The sequence below is a fragment of the Xenopus laevis genome, chromosome 6L, assembly GCF_017654675.1.
Source record: "Xenopus laevis strain J_2021 chromosome 6L, Xenopus_laevis_v10.1, whole genome shotgun sequence".
Lineage (NCBI taxonomy): Eukaryota > Metazoa > Chordata > Amphibia > Anura > Pipidae > Xenopus > Xenopus laevis.
This window is the reverse complement of record NC_054381.1, coordinates 81,044,821-81,064,658: the sequence shown is the minus strand read 5'-3', so window position 1 is coordinate 81,064,658 and position 19,838 is coordinate 81,044,821. Positions and strand designations below refer to the sequence as shown.

Genomic DNA, 19,838 nt, shown 5'->3' with positions numbered 1-19,838 from the left:
ATTTTACATTTTCCCCTGTGTCTGTCTCTCTCTCTGATTTTTCATTTCCCCCTGTGTCTGTCTCTTCTGCTGATTTTACATTTTCCACTGTGTCTGTCTGTGATGGAGATAGAGACAGACACAGTGGAAAATTAAAAATAAGCAGAAGAGACAGACACAGGGGAAAATGAAAAATCGTCAGAAGAGACAGTCACAGGGGAAAATGAAAAATTGGAGATAGGGACAGACACAGGGGAAAATGAAAAATGAGCAGAAGAGACAGACACAGGGGAAAATGATAAATCGGCAAAAGAGACAGACACAGGGGAAAATGAAAAATCGGCAGAAGAGACAGACACAGGAGAAAATGAGAAATCAGAAAGAGAGACAGACACGGGGAAAATGAAAAATCGGCAGAAGAGACAGACACAGGGGGAAATGTAAAATCGTCAGAAGAGAGAGACAGGGGGAAATGAAAAATTGGAGATAGAGACAGACACAGTCGAAAATGAAAAATGAGCAGAAGAGACAGACACAGGGGAAAATGAAAAATCGGCAGAAGAGACAGACACAGGGGAAAATGAAAAATCGGCAGAGGAGACAGACACAGGAGAAAATGAAAAATCAGAGAGAGAGACAGACAGGGGAAAATGAAAAATCGGCAGAAGAGACAGACACAGGGGAAAATGTAAAATCGGCAGAAGAGAGAGAGAGACACAGGGGAAAATGAAAAATTGGAGATAGAGACAGACACAGTGGAAAATGAAAAATCAGAGAGACAGACAGACACAGGGAATTGTAAAATCGGCAGAAGAGACAGACACAGGGGAAAATGAAAAATCGGCAGAAGATACAGACACAGGAGAAAATGAAAAATCAGAGAGAGAGACAGACACAGGGGAAAATTAAAATTCACAGAACTAGTAATTCCATTGTGTCTTGCACATTGCCACCGTGTATTGAGTGGATTAGCTGCATTACTGCAACTCCTTTCACACTACTTTGATCTTTTATGAATAGTGAAACTATCTATTGAGTGGATTTAGCAGAGCTCAGGCACCTTTTCTAATTACAGGTGATCTTGGAATAGAACCACAGTGAAGACAGAATTACTAGTAGCAACGACTTCTCATAACTATAAAATAGACAATAGTGATAATTAAGTAAGACACTATTATCAAGTATCACTATTGTGCATTTTGCAGCCATGACAAGTAGTTACTACTAGTAGCTGTTTATCTAGTTACATAATGTAGCTAAGCCAAGATTTAAATGTACATACATTTACATTTATTTAGCTCAGTTACATGTAATTAAAATACAGTTTTTATTGATCTAGACTAGAGTTAAAAAAAAAAAGCACTATCAAGATTCAAACCTATGACCTTTCATTTCCTTAACCACTACACTACAATAGTGACATATTGTGGCTATGCTGTGGGAGAGACACTGAGGAAGATGAAACATCGGGAAGCGAGGAACAGAGGGGAAAATGTAACAATGGCAGAAGAGACAGACACAGGGGAATAGAAAAAATAAGAGGGAGAGACAGACACAGGGGAAAATTTAAAATTGGCAGAAGAGACTGACACAGTGGAAAATGTAAAATCGGAAGGAGAGACAGACACAGGGGGAAATGAAAAATCAGAGAGAGAGACAGACACAGGGGAAAATGTAAAATCGGCAGAAGAGACAGACACAGGGGAAAATTAAAAATAAGAGAGACAGACACAGGGGAAAATGTAAAATCGGAAGGAGCGACAGACACAGGGGAAAATGTAAAATCGTAAGGAGAGACAGACACAGGGGAAAATGTAAAATCGGTAGAAGAGACAAATTGAGTGAAAAAAATAAAAGTATGTTGGGAGTTAAACCCACTGGTCAGAAACCAGCACTCTATCCACAACGCCACCACTACTTCCAGTATATGTTTGAATGGATTTATCTTACTTAGTGCCACAGGAGACCTATACTGAATACAACTTGTAAATAGAGTGTAAAATCAGGCTTCATTCGTGGAAGCACACCTATTTTAATTTAAGAATAACAGTGACTGCAATATCACACAGCACCCTCTGTTGGTTATATGAAAGAATAACAGTGCGCCCTCTGTTGGTTATACGAAAGATTAACAGTGATGGCAATATCACACAGCACCCTCTGCACATGGTAGTGGGGGACATTGCACACAGTAATCCGTTTGGCAATTCTCTGTCACCATCAACTTTGCAAAGAAGTCCGGTTCATCGCTGGGGGAGGTTGCTTTGGCGGAATGTGCGCTGCTGGGAGACAGGGCTGTAGTTGTGTCTAGGCTTATACCAGAGTCAATAAGTTTTCCCAGTTTTCATAGGTAAAATTAAGTACCTTGGCTTATACGCGGGTCGGCTTATACTCGAGTATATACGGTACCGGGGCAACAAAAACCATGAATTTTGCAAAAGCTAATTTTAGTGCCTTGAGGGCTGCCCTACAGAGTATTGATTGGGACATTAAGTTTTCAGCTAAAAACACAGAACAGAAATGGTTGTCATTTAAAATGATATTAAATCATTACTGTTCTCAATTTATTCACTTAAGGAGTAAATGTAGAAGCTCTAAAAATCATCCTATGTGGCTTAATACAGAAGTAAAGAAGTTAATAGAAAATAAGAGAAAGGCATTTAAAAACTACAAATCTGTTGGGACAGAAGCTGCATTTAATGAATATAAACACTGTAATAAATGTTGTAAATCAGCAATCTGGAAGGCAAAGAAAGGAAATGAAGAGTTAATTGCGATGGAGGTGAAAACTAACCCTAAAAAGTTTTTTAAATATATTAATAGTAAAAAGATGCAGGTTGAGAGTGTTGCTCCATTAAATAATGGTACCAGTATGGTTGTAACAGGTACAGAAAAGGCAAATGTGTTAAATCAGTTCTTTTCTTCAGTATATACAATAGAGGAGTCTGAGTTCCCAGGCTCACTTTATAGCTGCACTAATGACTCATCTCAATCAGTCAGTGGCTGACTCAGGATATGATTCATAAAGCTTTAATAAAAATGAATGTAAACAAGGCTCCAGGGCCTGATGGCATACACCCCCGGGTTCTAAGAGAGCTTCATTCAGTTTTAGACCAGCCCCTATTTCTGATTTTCTCAGATTCACTTGCATCTGGTATGGTGCCTATGGATTGGAGAAAAGCTGATGTTATTCCAATATTTAAAAAGGGATTACAATCTCAGCCTGGCAATTATAGGCCAGTAAACTTGACATCTGTGGTGGGCAGATTATTTGAAGGCTTGTTAAGGGATCACATTCAAAATTTTGTCCTAGTGAATGGCATTATGAGCAGCAATCAGCATGGCTTTATGAAGTATAGTTCATGTCAGACAAATTTGATTTGAGCATTTGATACTGTGCCCCACAAACTACTGCTTTCTAAACTAAGGTCTGTTGGGCTTAATGATGTTATTTGCACATGGATAGGAAACTGGCTACAGGATCGGGTACAGATGGTGGTTGTTAATGGTACATTCTCTACTTGGAGTAAGGTTCTTAGTGGGGTCCCCCAGGGCTCAGTATTAGGTCCAATTTTATTTAACTTGTTCCTTAATGACTTAGGGGAGGGTGTTGTAAGTAATGTATCAGTGTTTGCAGATGACACAAAACTATCCAGATTCCAGCCCAATTATTTCCATCCAAGATGTGGCATCCTTGCAACACAATCTTGACAAACTGGCAATCTGGGCAGCTAAGTGGCAAATGAGATTCAATGTTGATAAATGTAAAGTCATGCACCTGGGATGTAAAAATATCCAAGCCACTTATACCCTTAATGGGACTGCACTAGGCAAATCCATTATGGAAAAGGACCTTGGCAAGCAATGCCAGTCAGCAGCATCAAGGGCAAATAAGGTCTTGAGCTGTATTAAAATGAGCATAGAGTCACGGGAGGAGGGGGATATTCTTCCACTGTATAGAGCACTTTTAATTGCCCATCTAGAATTTGCCATTCAGTTTTGGTCTCCATCACTCAAACATGACATTATTGTATTAGAGAGGGTACACAGAGAAGGGCAACTAAGCTGGTGAAAGGTATGGAAAATCTTAGCTATGAGGAAAGACTGACCAAATTGGGGATGTTCACGCTGGAGAAGAGGCGCTTAAGGGGTGATATGATAACTATGTATAAATATATAAGGGGATCATATAATAATCTCTCTAATGCTTTATTTACCAGTAGGTCTTTCCAGCTGACATGAGGTCATCCATTCCGATTAGAAGAAAAGAGGTTGTGCCTAAATATTCGGAAGGGGTTTTTTACAGTGAGAGCTGTGAAGATGTGGAATTCTCTCCCTGAATCAGTGGTGCAGGCTGATACATTAGTGGTACAGGCTGATACATTGGATAGCTTTTTAGCAAGTGATGGAATACAGGGTTATGGCAGATAGCTCATAGTACAAGTTGATCCAGGAACTAGTCAGAGCCATTTTGGAGTCAGGAAGGAATTTTTTCCCCCTCTGAGGCAAATTGGTGAGGCTTCAGATGGGTTTTTTGCCTTCCTCTGGATCAACTGGCAGTTAGGCAGATATAAAAAAAAAAAAGGTTGAACTTGATGGAAGTGTTTCTTTTTTCAACCTTACTTACTATGTTACTATGTATATTTCCATACATTCCTTTGGCATCTCTAAAAGTATATACTGTATATAGACAGAAAAGAGTTAAAGCACTTGGTGGGTGAATGAGTTATTCCTCTGTTTGTATAATTATCAGATGAATGCCCTTCCATAGGGCTGAACTATTGAGTCACTTCTGGGTGAAGTTTTTGGTTGGGGCAGGACATTGTCAATATCTTGTTGCAAGTTATGGATGCCACCTAGCTTCTCCTGATGGAGGCTGAAAAATTATAACCATGAAGGTGACTCCAGGGTTCTCAAGCTGAAGCTGTAAGGGTTAAAATTTAGCAGAGTGCGATAAGAAAGAATAACTTTAACAAAGCTGAGTTTACCTTGATGGTATGATGGCATAACAATTTTGTGATCAGAATTCTGTAACTTAAACCCCCTGTATATGAAAAATGATGCACTTGTACAGATGCTAACTTATAAATGAAACAGGGGACCAGGGTATGCGTATATGTTCATTATTGTAATCTGCTAAAGCTGATATGCTCCCCCCAGTATAGACGCATGGATGGAATAGAGCAAAGGAGTCATGTATTTTCTTCTGGATGTAGTTAAGATGGCACGATTGTGAGTTTTTTTCCCGCTGTCCTGTCGGCCCAGTCCGACCCTGAACCCAAAAGGCTGGTTTTGATTCCAATAAGGATTAATTAGTTTGGATCAAGTGCAAGGTATTGTTTTATTATTACAGAGAAAAAGGAATTAATTTTTTAAAACTCGTATTATATGGAGTCTATGGGAGACAGCATTTTCCTAATTTGGAACTTTTAGGATAATGGGCTTCCGGATAGTGGATCAAATACCTGTACAATAAAATCTAAATTTTGCATCCCCTGATTTTATGTTTTCCCTCATTTTACATTGTTTTTGTGGTTCAACTCATGTGTATTATGCATAATACATTTCCCTGATTTTAAATTGTTCTTGATTTTACACCATTATTTTCCTGAAAAACATAAAATGGAGGTTCTACTGTATTAAAGGGTACATTTTATCTTTGTCTAAATACATCAAAGCTCTAATCAGCACATTAGGCACATTTTCATGGTGACCACATACTTAGGTACTTAGGTCAGTTTAAGCATATTGTGCCAATAATTTGCTGGTGTAAATACTCTGCTTAAATTTACCAGCACATTTTACCCATAAAATATTAGTGTGGAAAGTACGCTGTCAAATGTCGTTATAAAGAAATAATGAATGTAGGATATGAGCATATAGTATATGACGTAGAAAAATGGTTTCTATGTCTTTATAATGGCAGTTTGCCATTCTGGACTTGGTGAAATTACTCTTGACAAAAAATATGCATTGGTGTTTTTTATAAATTGCCTAAAAGATGCGCTAATGCAAATCTAATACCATTTGTGGTAAAATATGCAGAATTTTAACATTAATCCCTAAGGAACTATAACACAGTTTGGTAAATGGGTAGTATATGCAAAGGCCAAGGATGTCATCACAATTGCAATAATGCTTTTAAAAGACAAAACTTCCTTTATAAATTTAGTATTATTCAAGCAGAATTGTGACTAGTAACACAAAAAGTAGTAGAACATTTGTTTATACTATGGCCTGATAATCCTATGAGTCTAACTTTTAGGCCAATTATTGTGATGTAAACATGCTAAAGGGGATGTCAACTAGAAATCCAGGGCCCACTACTCAGTGCTGTGAGAAGCAGTAGGTGTGTAAGAGGATAAAATGTTGATGGTTTAATATAAATGTAATAGTTCATACATATTTTCAGATTTGCCACTAGGGGGAGTTAGATCATAACAGTTGTAAGAGAAAGGCCCTAGTGTGTGGAGAATAATAGGCTATATAAGGAAAGGTTTCAGGAAGTGAGGCAGTGATGCGTCATGGGAAGAGAGATGAGCAGAGGGCACTGCAGCAGTAGAGTCATCTCCTGGAAAGGTACTGAGCCTAGGTAGTGTGAGGCCTATTGGTATAACAGTACACTCTAGGGAGTGTAAGTGAGAGAGGTAACTAGCATGGGCAGCCATCAGGGGGGAAGGGGGGAGAGTTGAAGGGGGCCCCGAGGGTAAGGGGGGCCCGGCCACGCCACACTTTCTTGATTAGCTGGGCCCCCCTGCTTTCTGAGAGCTGCTGACTTTGGGAAGGCAGGGCGGGAGCACAAGGGAAGGTATCTTCTTTCCATTACTTCCCCTTATTGTTCACTGAGTTTAAGTCCCAGTTAAGCTGCTCAGGGATTGGATAGCTGAGGTTTGAACTTCTCCTCCAGCTCATCCAATCACCATGCAGCTTTACCAGAACTTGAAATTCTGTGACCAATAAGGGAAGAAAATGCTGGCACCTGTGCTCCCCTCCTCCCTTCTGTAGTTGGCAGCTCACTGACAGCAGGTGAGCCACACTAATGAAGTAAGTGTAACATGGCAGGGCCCCCCTAAAGGTAACCCTTTGTGGTCCCTGTTGTGTGGTGGGGCCCTGGGCACCAAATTTTTTTTAAACTTCTGGGGGGGCAAGTTTTTTATATGGACTTTAAGGGGGCCCTGGCCACCAATTTTCTTATAACATATAACCATTTTTTTTCCCATGTGGGGTCCTAGCCACCAATATTTTTTAATGGGGGGGCCCTGACCACAAATGTTTTTTTCAATGGGGGGGCCCTGACCACCAATATTTTTTTATTAACATGTGGGAACCATAGCCACCAATGGTTTTTTTTTAGTGTGTGGTGGGGGGTGGACCTGTTGGGTGGGGAGGGTGGACCTGTAGGTGGGGCTTGTGGTGGGCGCAGCCCAGGGGGCCCAGGAATTTTTTTCGTATGGGGCCCTGCTATTTCTGATGGCGGTCCTGTGGGCAGCTATGGCCCCAACTAGGAGTGAGTGGGCATAGTGTTCCCATTCGGTATTCCACCAGCCAGGGTTTAAGAGGAAAGGCCAGATCTGGATTGAGCTGGCCAGGGCCCAAGAGGGATGCTTGCAAGCGTGTGTCCCCTGGCAGTGTGCAGTTACTGAAAGTGTCAGATGTGGAAAGCCGGGAGATTGAGCCCTGTGAATGTGCTGCTGATTAGCCGAAAGCCATGACAATAAAGAGAACGTGGTTGAATTACAACTCTCTGCATCGTGTGTTTTACTGGAGGCTATACCCCACATGGTTGTTATAACTTTTACAGGTGTGTGACCTAGGTGGGGTTAAGTTTTGAAATGGTGACTGAATATAAAAATATGCTGTTAATTATAATAATAAAATATGGAGTTTATCTATTCTTAAGGACACTGATATATTGTATATTGAATTAAAGGAACACTATAAGGGCCAGGTACTAATACAGTGCAGTGCTCAAAGTGAAATTTTTACATGCAAATCATGTTTTTACCCACAATGCAGCATTTTGTCCAGAGTAACTGTATCCACATAAGGGGTTGCACCCATTGCAATTGCCCCTTATGCATCCAATAAACTCAGTTGCATGTTAGCTTAATCCTAATTTGGGTGCAAATTATGGCTAACATTTTTTAGATTCAGATGAAAAGCTCTTCTTGCACTCCCTGGCCTTCGTGTTGATTGCCCGGTGCACGGTGACGAAGGGATCGGCGCCCTCCAACATCAAATAGGTAAGAAATCACTGGCACTCAAAGGGCAGGTGCAAGCAGGGACAAGCACTTGCGTTTATTCACAGAAAATGCAACGTTTCGGGGTCAGACCCCTTTTATGCTTGATAAAGGGGTCTGACCCCGAAACGTTGCATTTTCTGTGAATTAACGCAAGGGCTTGTCCCTGCTTGCACCTGCCCTTTGAGTGCCAGTGATTTCTTACCTAACATTTTTTAGAGTCAGGATTAGGTCACTTTAGGCGCACATCTTTAAAACAGCATTAGCGTGTGATTCATTTTGCTGCAAGTCTGTTATGACTATTGACACAGCAGACTTGCAATAAACATTGTGGTAGCTCCGGAATTCTCCAATGTCCATAGGTGCATTTGTGCACAATTTAACAATAAAGGAAGAACAGACAAAATGGCACTTAGAGAAACTATATATACTGTAAGTGCAAGAATCAAGTTTGGACACAAGAGCCTTTAATGAATCAATTCCCACAACATTTGTGTTATTGAATGATTATTGTCATATCTGTTCATTTGTAATTTACCATGACTGTAATTTATATAGATTCTATTGCAGCCACAAGATGGCGCATGCACTGCTAAAATCCATTATACTGCTGATGGAACATTCAGCACAGACATGTTTCACATACTTTTATTATCTATAGTAATTTTATGTATCAACAATACTACATACCTGTTAAACACATGAACTCCCATGTAAAGGATTCTTATACCTAGTTTTATGAGGGATATAAACATTTTCACCATGCACATTTCCTATTTACCCATAGAGGACACTATCTGACATACATAATAATTTCTGCCTTTTGCCCAGTAGTTTTTCAAGCCCCATTTAATTCAAAACTCAGAGGTGACAAAGGAAACACTGGGCAATAGGGCTAGAAACCAGTCTCATTATGTTTCATAATATAATAAAACAACATGTATATTTATTTGTGTAACCTGTGTATGTTGTCATACTGGTTGCTCAGATGGATTTATTCTACAAACTATAACGAAAAACCAAGTACAGGGATCGAGTTGTCATGAAAAGTAGGATGCTTGCCTGACTATATCTAGTAATGAATGAAGCTTGTCTCAGATAAGAGAAAGCACATCTTTAATCAGCAAGTAAAGACACACAAAGCATTTATTGTTGTCTAAATCATAATTGGTAATATAACATGTCTTTATAAAACAGGATGCTGGGAGCAATATCTAATTAACTGCTGCACAGTGTCCTAGCTGTGCTATACTTTGGGATGGGGACACAGATCTTTGTGGCTTTATGATATGTCTAGTGTCTGCCAGCCAAAATAGAAAACGAAAACATTGCTTTAAAAAATAAACAGCTATTTTTTATAACTTTTCATATTAATATTTGCTTGAATTTTCTCGTGACAGAATGCAGTGCTTCTAAAAAAATTTACAAACAGGACACAGCAGTAAACAGATACGTTTAAAAATAACCAAGCCAGATGAAAAATGCCATGAAATGTGCTCAGCTTCACAAGTATGGAATTCCACAAGTCTCCAAAGGAAATGCTTTGAAGAAACTCTATAGTTTCTATAGATTGTAGTCACAGTCTTAAAGCACACTGAAGCTTAGATATCCCTAGCTTAGGGGCCTGTGAGAATTGATTAGCTTCCGCATGTATAAGCTAAATGTATCTGTAAAACATATTATTGGGGTTGACTATATCACAGACTGTATACGGAAAGAACTTTCCCAAACTGGAGTCAGAATCCTCTGTCTGGAGTGGGGAGCAGGATGATACTTTGTATACTTTTCTGAAATAGGATATTTGAATGTGTATTGACAGAACCAGCTTCTTCTCTTGAAATGGAGAAAGCAGTCAAGGGGGAAAATTGCCTTGCAATGTATGCCAACTGTAAAGCCAGATAGTGTCAGGCCACTTTGGAAAGATGGGTATTCAAGGCTATTCTGTGGTTGTTTATTAGTCCATAAGAAATTGTAGATCATGGAGTGCAAATAGGCAAAGACACTGAGCAGATGAGCAGTAGTTAAGGAAGAAATAAACAAGCATTTTTACCACATTTTTTATCACCAGATGAATGTGGATAACTTAATTCCCAAATCTCAAATCCATCCTCCATATCAGCAGATACACTTTGAAATTAAGTATATAGTTACTATGGAGTAGCTACCTTCCTTTGCATGGTATGGAAAATATATAGTGAAAGGGGGGTATAGATATATAATGATATAGATATTGTACAAGTTGGAGGGGATATATCTCAGATGGCAGATATATATCCCCATTCTTTAAGTTTCGAGTCACCCCTCAAAGAGACTCCACAGGATAACCATGCATAGGTGTTGGCTGGACATCCAAGGGGAAGGAGGATGGAGCAGCTGGTGAATGGATGTGAGAGTAGGAGCTGGATGTGGGAGCTGCTTTACTTTTCACCTGCTGAATGTACTGAGATTAGCATGTTTGGTTCTGATAGATTATTGGAGACATTTCTGCACAAGCTGTCTTCTGTTGTAATTTTTCTGCTGCTGGAAAACCCTTTTGATTTAAAAATAAATGTGGAGTGGTCTGCATTTATGATGCAAATCCCGGTGTGATCCCCCTCAAACTTCACAATATATAATATATAACAAAATGAAATGCCCATATAGTTTTTTAACAACAAACATTTTTTAAAACGTTAACACAATGTAAAGCATATAAGAGAAAAGAGAAGAAATTACAGTTAATCCACGGTTATAGAAGCCATCTGGAATACATTCTTCTTTTCTATAAGATTAATGTGAAAATTATATTTTTGCTAATATAGCACCAGGTACAATATTTCTCCCAGTTTCCATTAATATTCAAATAACAACATCCAGAGCAAGTATTTGCAATTCACAGTTCTGTAATTTTATAAGTATTGGAAGAGTAATTTAACATGTATATTGCTTTTAAATTGCAAATGTTTAATGACAAATGATTGTCTTAAGTTAAAGGAGAAGGAAAGGTTAAAACTAAGTAAGCCTTATCAGAAAGGTCCATCTAAATATACCAGTAAACCCCAAAAGTAGTGCTGCTCTGAGTCCCCTGTCAAAAGAAACACTGCATTTCTTTCCTTCTATTGTGCACACATGGGCTTCTGTATCAGACTGCATCAGATTCCTGCATTCAGCTTAAACCTCATTGCCCTGGGCAAGAGCATGCTCAGTTTGTTCCTCTCCCCCCACCCTCCCTTCTCTACTGTAATCTGAGCCCAAAGCAGGGAGAGACTCAGGCAGGAAGTGATGTCACACCATGTTAATACTGCAGCTCCTATCCTAAACAAACAGAGAGTTTCTAGAGCTTTTTACTCAGGTATGGTAAAACATTCTACAGAATAAATATATAACATTCTAGCTTGCACTATTGCAGCTAATCTATTGGCAATAAAATACCTCCGTAGCTTTCCTTCTCCTTTAAGTGGTTCATTAAAACCACATCTGACAATGCAAATTATTTACCTTGCTTCTAAAGTAGATTATGTTGAAGATGAAAGATTTTATGAAGGATGCACATTTAGGCTGGACCACACAGAAGACTTCTATTAAAAATCCTCCCGGACCTCTAGTCTTTTTATATCCCATGTAGGAGATGTAATTCTAAACAACCTTTCAATATATATTCATGTAAATGTATGACTTAAAAGTTATTTGTTACTGTAATTGCAACTGTATATAGTTACTGCCTGTATTTTACTTTTTTTTTTTTTTAAATTTCTTTATTTTCAATTTTTCGACAAGGGTACAAAACAAAAAGGGGAAGTACAAGGGTGAAATAATTTACATTTACATATATCAATGCATATAATATATGGACTGCCGGGATTTATTCCCCTCCGTTTGCCTTTTAATCTTTCCTTAAAAGGTCCTCCAAAAATTTATGCCAAGGAAGCCAAGTTCTCCAATATTTATTGCTAGTATTATGATATAAATGAGTTAGCTCTTCTAATAAACTTATTACCTTCACAGCCTTAATCCATTCCCTATAAATCGGAGGCTTTTCAGATTTCCAGTTCCTCGGAATTAAGGATTTCGCGGTTTGTATTAACTGGAAGGTAAGGGGGTCTTCAAGCATAGTTTGTTTATCTTTGTTAATATTAAATAGTATCAGAGCGAAATCCGCCCTCTGAAATCTTATCCCAGAAATTTTGTATATACACTCTAATATCTGACTCCAATAACCATCCAGGAGCGGGCATGATATCCAAATATGTGTATGATTCCCCTCCCCTGTTTTACATCTCCAACATTTATTTGATGTTTGTAGGAACATTCTCTTAAGTTTACTTGGGGTATAATGCCATTTCGTTATCAGTTTATACATGGCTTCTTTCGTTTTTGAAACCTTGGTCATCTCTTGTTGTTATATTTAAATATATTAGCCCATTCCTGATCAGAAAAATTTATACCCAGTTCCCTCTCCCATTCACAACCAAAAGGAGAAAATTTATGTTCTTCTCTGGTTATTAACATGTTGTAAATTTTTGAAAGGGGTTTTTCAATCCCCCCTTCTATCTCCATTACCTGTTCCCATTGAGTTAGAGGTCTTTCCCAATTATTCTTGTCTAACCTACTTAAATAATGTGATAGTTGGTTATATCTCCATTGATCTCTGATATGGGTTCCCCACCTTTCTTGGATCTCTAACAGAGGGATCATTTTGCCCGAACTAATAAATTCCCTCATTCTAGTCATTTTGTTATCTCGTCTACCCCATCTCTGAAAGGCTCCTTTTTCCATACTAGGAGGGAAGTTCTGGTTATATAAGAGTGGTTGTAAGACGTATGGTGTTTCTATCATCTTCATAAGATGTTTATTTTTGTGCCGTATTTTAAGAGTGGGGGTAATTAAATATGTGAATCTTGTTCTCTCTTCTTCCTTGTCCCCTTTTCTTCCCAAAGTGCACTTTCTAGTGGGTACTTGCCCCATCCCTCTTCTAGGCCACACCAATCTTTTTTTTCCCCCGCCTTAAGCTGGCCATAGACGCAAAGATCTGATCGTACGAATCGAGGATTCGTACGATTTTCGAACCGTGTGTGGAGAGTCCTGACATTTTTCGTCCGGCGGAGATCAGTCGTTTGGTCGATCGGACAGGTTAGAAAATTTCTGTCGGCTGCCGATAATATCTCTGCATGTATTGCCGATCGTACGATTTTCAGTGGGAGACTGTCACTAGCTTTGGTTGGACATAGATATCGTACGACTGCTGTCAGGGGCAGAACATTGCTGATCTGTTCTTTAACTAATCTGACTGGTAAGACTTTTATCTTAATGGTTAGTGGCGGGTCGGGAGATGGGAAAGTCCGATTGTACAATGATTCGTACGATCGGATCTTTGCATCTATGGCCAGCTTTACCCAGCATAGTATCCTCACCAGATGTATCGCTACATAATACAAATATGGGTCCGGCACTCTCAGCCCTCCTTTTTCTTTAGGAGCCGTAAGTGAGTTAAATTTTATCCTCGGATTCTTACCATTCCATATAAACTTAGAGAACATTGACTTAATCTTAGTAGAAAGTAAAAGGAGAGCACTCAAATTGCAGATTTAACTGCTTATGCTTATTTATTTCAGTCTGTGAGACACGACATGTTTCGGGCCCAAAAAAAGCCCTTTCTCAAGTGTAACACACACAGATACACAGTGAACATTTAAACACACCCATTCTGCCAATTAAATCCCCACATCCAATCTGATATGGTATGCAAATTATCAGAAAGTTCATTGTTGTATACACAGGTGATTCAAGTGCAATCCAAAAATCTTCAGGTGATTATGTACTCTTTAAGTTAGTGTCCAGTCATAAAAAATATAAAAAATACATTGTATACATTATTAAGTGCCGTAGTGTCAAGTCGAATAGAGACAATGTAGAAAAACAGCCAAAATACATTCTAATATTAAATACATTGTATCAATGAGTACATTAATTTCACCAACCTGTTAAAAACAAAATTAGATACAAAATGTAAAGGTAAAGTGATATTACCATCTAAAACTACCCTTAGAAAAAGGCTAAAATACTTGAGACAATTAAAAAACTTTAGAACAATAAAATCTTACCCTGTTATAGTTGTTATTTCTGCATTAACTTTTCTCACAACTTCAAGGTCTGTAAGGTAAAGGAGTCAAGATATTAATTTTACAAATAAGGTTTCAGAATCATTGAGACCATCAGGGATAAGTGTGCCTAGCTTCTTGATCCACTTGCCTTCTTTCTGTAAAAGTCTTTTCAGTCTATTGTCTCCTCTACTATCAATGGTAAATAACTTGGTTATTAATCTCTCTTCGTATGAACTATCACCCAGTGAACTTGAAAAATAATACATCTAATGAAGATTGGGAAATTGACTTTTTGAAATTCACAAGGAAACAAACTGAAAATGTGCTTCCCAGAAAGTTAATGCAGAAAATGTGCTTCCCAGAAAGTTAATGCAGAAATAACTATAACAGGGTAAGATTTTATTGTTCTAAAGTTTTTTAATTGTCTCAAGTATTTTAGCCTTTTTCTAAGGGTAGTTTTAGATGGTAATATCACTTTACCTTTACATTTTGTATCTAATTTTGTTTTTAACAGGTTGGTGAAATTAATGTACTCATTGATACAATGTATTTAATATTAGAATGTATTTTGGCTGTTTTTCTACATTGTCTCTATTCGACTTGACACTACGGCACTTAATAATGTATACAATGTATTTTTTATATTTTTTATGACTGGACACTAACTTAAAGAGTACATAATCACCTGAAGATTTGTGGATTGCACTTGAATCACCTGTGGATACAACATTGAACTTTCTGATAATTTGCATACCATATCAGATTGGATGTGGGGATTTAATTGGCAGAATGGGTGTGTTTAAATGTTCACTGTGTATCTGTGTGTGTTACACTTGAGAAACGGCTTTTTTTGGGCCCGAAACATGTCGTGTCTCACAGACTGAAATAAATAAGCATAAGCAGTTAAATCTGCAATTTGAGTGCTCTCCTTTTACTTTCTACTAAGATTGATACCTTTGGATGTACGGTACATCCATACAAGAGGATTGAGGCATTCACTGCATAACCATTGTTGGGCTGAGCGCAGATTCCCCCATACTCTTATTAGAACATTGACTTAATTGATATAAAGAAAGAAGTTGGGATTTCTACCGGTAATACCTGAAGCAGGTATAAAGCCATCGGCATTAGCACCATTTTTATTGCTTGTATTCTGCCTAAACAGGAGATTAAAGTTTTTTTCCAATTATCTATTGTTTTTTGTAGAGTAGCTATTAAAGGTATATAATTATCTGCATATGCTCTGTATAATTCGCCACTTAGATTGACTCCCAGATATTTAATTGTTGATCTAGCCCATTTAAATGGGAAATTTTGTTTGATCTGTTGTATTGTTTTTTCATCTAAATTGATATTATTAAGTATCTCCGATTTAGTATAGTTTATCTTAAAGTTAGAAAATTCCCCAAATATTTTCAATAGTTTCATCAGGTTTGGTAGTGTAATTAATGGGTTTGTTACATACGTTAAAATATCATCAGCAAAAGCTGCGCATTTATATTCATTACCCATTATCTTTACCCCATTTATATCCGGGTTATTTCTTATGTGTGAGAGTAATACTTCCATAACTAACAGGAATAATGTTGGGGACAGTAGGCACCCCTGTCTCGTCCCGTTAAATATCTGAACGCTTTGTGAGAGTGTGCCATTAATTTTAATTTTCGCCGTAGGTATGGCATACAGCGCGAGTATCCTCGCCAACATTTTATCTTTCATCCCGAGATTTGTTAATGTCTTGTCTAGGAAGGACCATGAAATTCTATCAAATGCTTTTTCAGCATCCGTCGTTATTAGACAAGTGGGGTGTTATAGTTTGTATGCATATTGTATTACTGAGATTGTTTTGGCGATATTCTCTTTTGCTTCTCTTTTGGAACAAACCCTGTTTGATCTTCATGGATAAGATAAGGTAAGTATTTCTTAATTCTTTTCCCTATTATATTTGCGTAAATTTTCATATCGATATTTATTAGTGATATTGGTCTATAGCTTGAGCATAAGGTTGGGTCTTTATCTGCTTTTGGGATTATAGTGATGTGTGCTTCTTGGGCCTGCTTATGGAATCCGTCTTTATCTGATATATTGTTATAATACGAATGTAAGATTGGGACTAATTCAGCTTTGAATGTTTTATAAAATGCAGCTGTGTATCCATCTGGACCTGGGCTTTTCCCCGATTTCAGATCATCTACCCCATCCTCTATTTCTTTTACTGTGAATGCTAGTTCCATCTCTTGAGCTTGTTCTTCAGTTAATCGGTTCACTTTGGCCTCTTTTATAAATTGTTCCATTAATACTTCTTTTTGTTGGGATGGCTTATCTTTTTGTATTTTATATAGCAATTGATAGTAATCTTTAAAGGCTTCAGCTATCCCTTTAGTGTCGTAATGGGTTTCGTTTTGGCCATTTTTAATTGCGATGATATTATTTTGACCTTGTATCTTTTTTAGTAGCCTCGCAAAGTATTTATTTCCCTTGTCCCCTAGTTCATAAGCATTCTGTTTAGTTCTAAGGTATGCTTTGTGTATTTTATGATCTAGTACTTTCTTTAGCTGTTCCCTCTTATTCTCCAGTATTTGGAAAGTTTTTATAGCCAATGTTTCTTTATGTGTCTGTTCTAAGTATGCAATATCTTTCATTAAGTTATTCATTTCCTTTTCTCTCTTTTTTTTTAGACTTGATCCCAGGGCTACTAGCCTTCCTCTCAAAACGCATTTAAGCGTCTCCCAGAGTGCAATATTTTGGGTGCAATATCTGTCGTGTTGTTCGCCTTTATTATTTGTATTATCCACTCCCGTATCATGTCTTTATTTTTCCCCCTGTGAAGCAGGTATTCATTCAGCCTCCAATTAAATTGCGCTTTGCTTACTCCTGGGATTAAATATTTCACAGTTACTGGTGCATGGTCTGACACAGTTATTGTGTGGAATAAATGTGCCCACTGTTATGAAATCATAATGTAATCTATTCTTGAATAAACCTGGTGTTGTTCAGAAAAGTGTGTGAAGTCTTTTTTCTCCAGATTCAGGGCCCTCCATATATTCTAACCGTGGATGAATATATTAATGGATTTAATGTGACATTGAAGTCTCCACCCACTATTATTAAGCCTTCACTGTATAGTTCTAACTCTTGAAAGAACTGCTGGAAGAATTTATTCTGACATGTATTGGGGCCATATACGGTCGCAATTGTGCATAACTGGTTAGCTATTTTACCTTTCACTAATAAATATCGACCCTCTTTATCTATCTTACAATCCACCATATCAAATGGCAAATCTTTATGGATTAAGGTCATGACAACTGTTGCTTTCTTAACTGGGTTGTTACTCATAAATACTTGAGAGTAATCTTTAACCTTAACACTGGGAACATAATTTTGTTTAAAATGCGTCTCTTGTAGCATAACTATTTGCGCTTTATTTTTTTTACATTCATGGAACACTTTCGCTCTTTTTACTGGCTCATTGATCCCATTTACGTTAAAGATAGTATATTACACTCCATATTTATTTATATCTCTTTCCCTTAATGGCATTCTATTGACCTTGGCTTCCAAATTAATACAGTATATATGCATGAACCCCTTGTAAAGTCCAGACTTTAATTTCAACCCTATTTTGAAAAAAAAACTTAAACAGTAAGTAATAAACAGGAACAAAATAACACAGAGTGCGTACAACACGCATTTTATATCATAAACAAAAAATATCAACAAAAAGGAAAAAATACAAAAGAAAAATGACAGCCGTCCCAGCCTCATATGGGATCCGCCCAAGGGCTGTGAGGTGTTAACTACGGCTAAAGTGGCCATGCCACTGTTTTGGGGGTATGGAGGTTGAGTAAACAGCAGGGGTTTCTCAGGTCTTCTTTTGAGCTACTTCTGGGGCCCCCCAACCCTTATGCTTCTTTCTAGGTTATACTCAATCCCCTTTTTTTTTCCCCCCCATCTCCTCCTATATTACTAAATATACAATTTCTTAGTTTTAACCAAAATAATCCTTTATATTATACAAAAACTTTAGTTTTATACATTGTACGTTACCCATCCTTGGGTTAATGTCCCCTTTTCATGGCTTCTGTCAACCCGTGTCCCTGGAAACTTTTATTTAACTTTTTGTCCTTCTTGCCTCTTATATCAACCTGATGACCCCTTTCCTTTCTCTTTTAGTTCGCCTTTGCTTTTCCTTTCTTCGCTGTAGCGTTTGAGGCTCCACTCTCTAGCCACTCTTGCTCCGACATTAAATCCGCTTTTATTCTGTACTCTTCTGGCCTGTCTGGTATCTCTATCTTTGGTAGATGTAGCTTCTTTAAGAAGTTTTCTAAATCTTTCTCCGATCGAAATATTGCAGATATCCCTTCTTTATGTACCGATAATGAGAATGGGAAGCCCCATCTACATAGAATCTTTTTTTCTCTCGGCAAGTCGGTCAATGGTTTCAACGCTTTCCTTTTCCTCTTTCCTGGTTCTTGATAAGTCTTGAAAAAAGATTAGTGTATTGTCCTCATATTATTTTGTCTACTTCTTTGGCTTTTTGCAGTATCTCCTCTTTAACAGCATAGCTTTGTAGTCGACACAAAATATCTCTGGGTGCTTCTGGAGGAACCATCTTTGGCTTCTGTAGCCGATGTGCTCTTTCAATCTGTATTTCGATCAACTTCTCTTTCCCTTTTTCTTTATTTAAGATATTATTGAATATTTGTTGGAGGAAAGTATTTATATCTTCTTTTAAAATAGTCTCTGGGACTCCTCGAATTCTTATATTTTTCCTTCTGCTACGATTCTCTTGATCTTCCATCTGTCTCATTAAATCTGAGATCATGTTTTCTTGCTGCTGTAGCTTCCCATACAAGGCCTTTTGGTTTTGTTGTAAATTCACTGTTTGCCGCTCCATTTGTTACTTCTTGTAGCATTTCTTTTATTTCCAGTTTCGAAGGTAGTTTTGCTAAGTGTGCATAAAGATCGGCATTCTAACCTCCTTCTTCTCCTTCACTTTCTGAGTCCTCTGATTCTCTTTCCAGTGTCTCCCTTCTCATCCCTCTTCCCACCGATTTCTTAGACGCTTCTTCTCTGCCAGTACTATTTCGACGGAACATTGGAGCGATATCCCGAGGGGTTGACTGTATGTTATGCGAGGTGGGGTTCTCTTTATCTTTGGTTCTGTCTTTTGTTTTCTCTTTTGTAGCAGTGTCACTGCCACTTTTCTGAGACCTCCCCATGTCTCTCACTCTGGGGGGACACAGCTCCAAATGACAGCAATAGCTAAATTTCTGTTACCTCAGGCAGGTAGAACAGTATTGGCAATGTGTGTCTAGATATGTGATGGGACTGGAGGTTAATAGCAATTACTTGCAATATAGGAATGGATATGAGTATAGATATGAGGTGTCTTGTGCTGGTACTTATTTCTGTTATTTATACCTATATTTATTACTGGTGCACAGCTCCCTCTGTCAGATGTATCAGAATCTGTGTCTGGAGTTGTGGCAAATGCAAAGCAGTCCCCTTCTTGGACACTTCTCCTCAACAGCTT

The 19,838-nt window shown here is 38.0% G+C and overlaps 1 long non-coding RNA gene across 1 annotated transcript in view; it reads right to left on the bottom strand.

Moving 5' to 3' along the window:
• Positions 1 to 19,838, bottom strand: part of LOC108719084 — a 40,107-nt gene that overhangs the window by 10,696 nt on the left and 9,573 nt on the right. Inside the window, exon 3 of the long non-coding RNA XR_005961920.1 lies at positions 14,300 to 14,348. This is a non-coding gene — a long non-coding RNA (uncharacterized LOC108719084). The remainder of the gene's footprint in view (positions 1 to 14,299; positions 14,349 to 19,838) is intronic.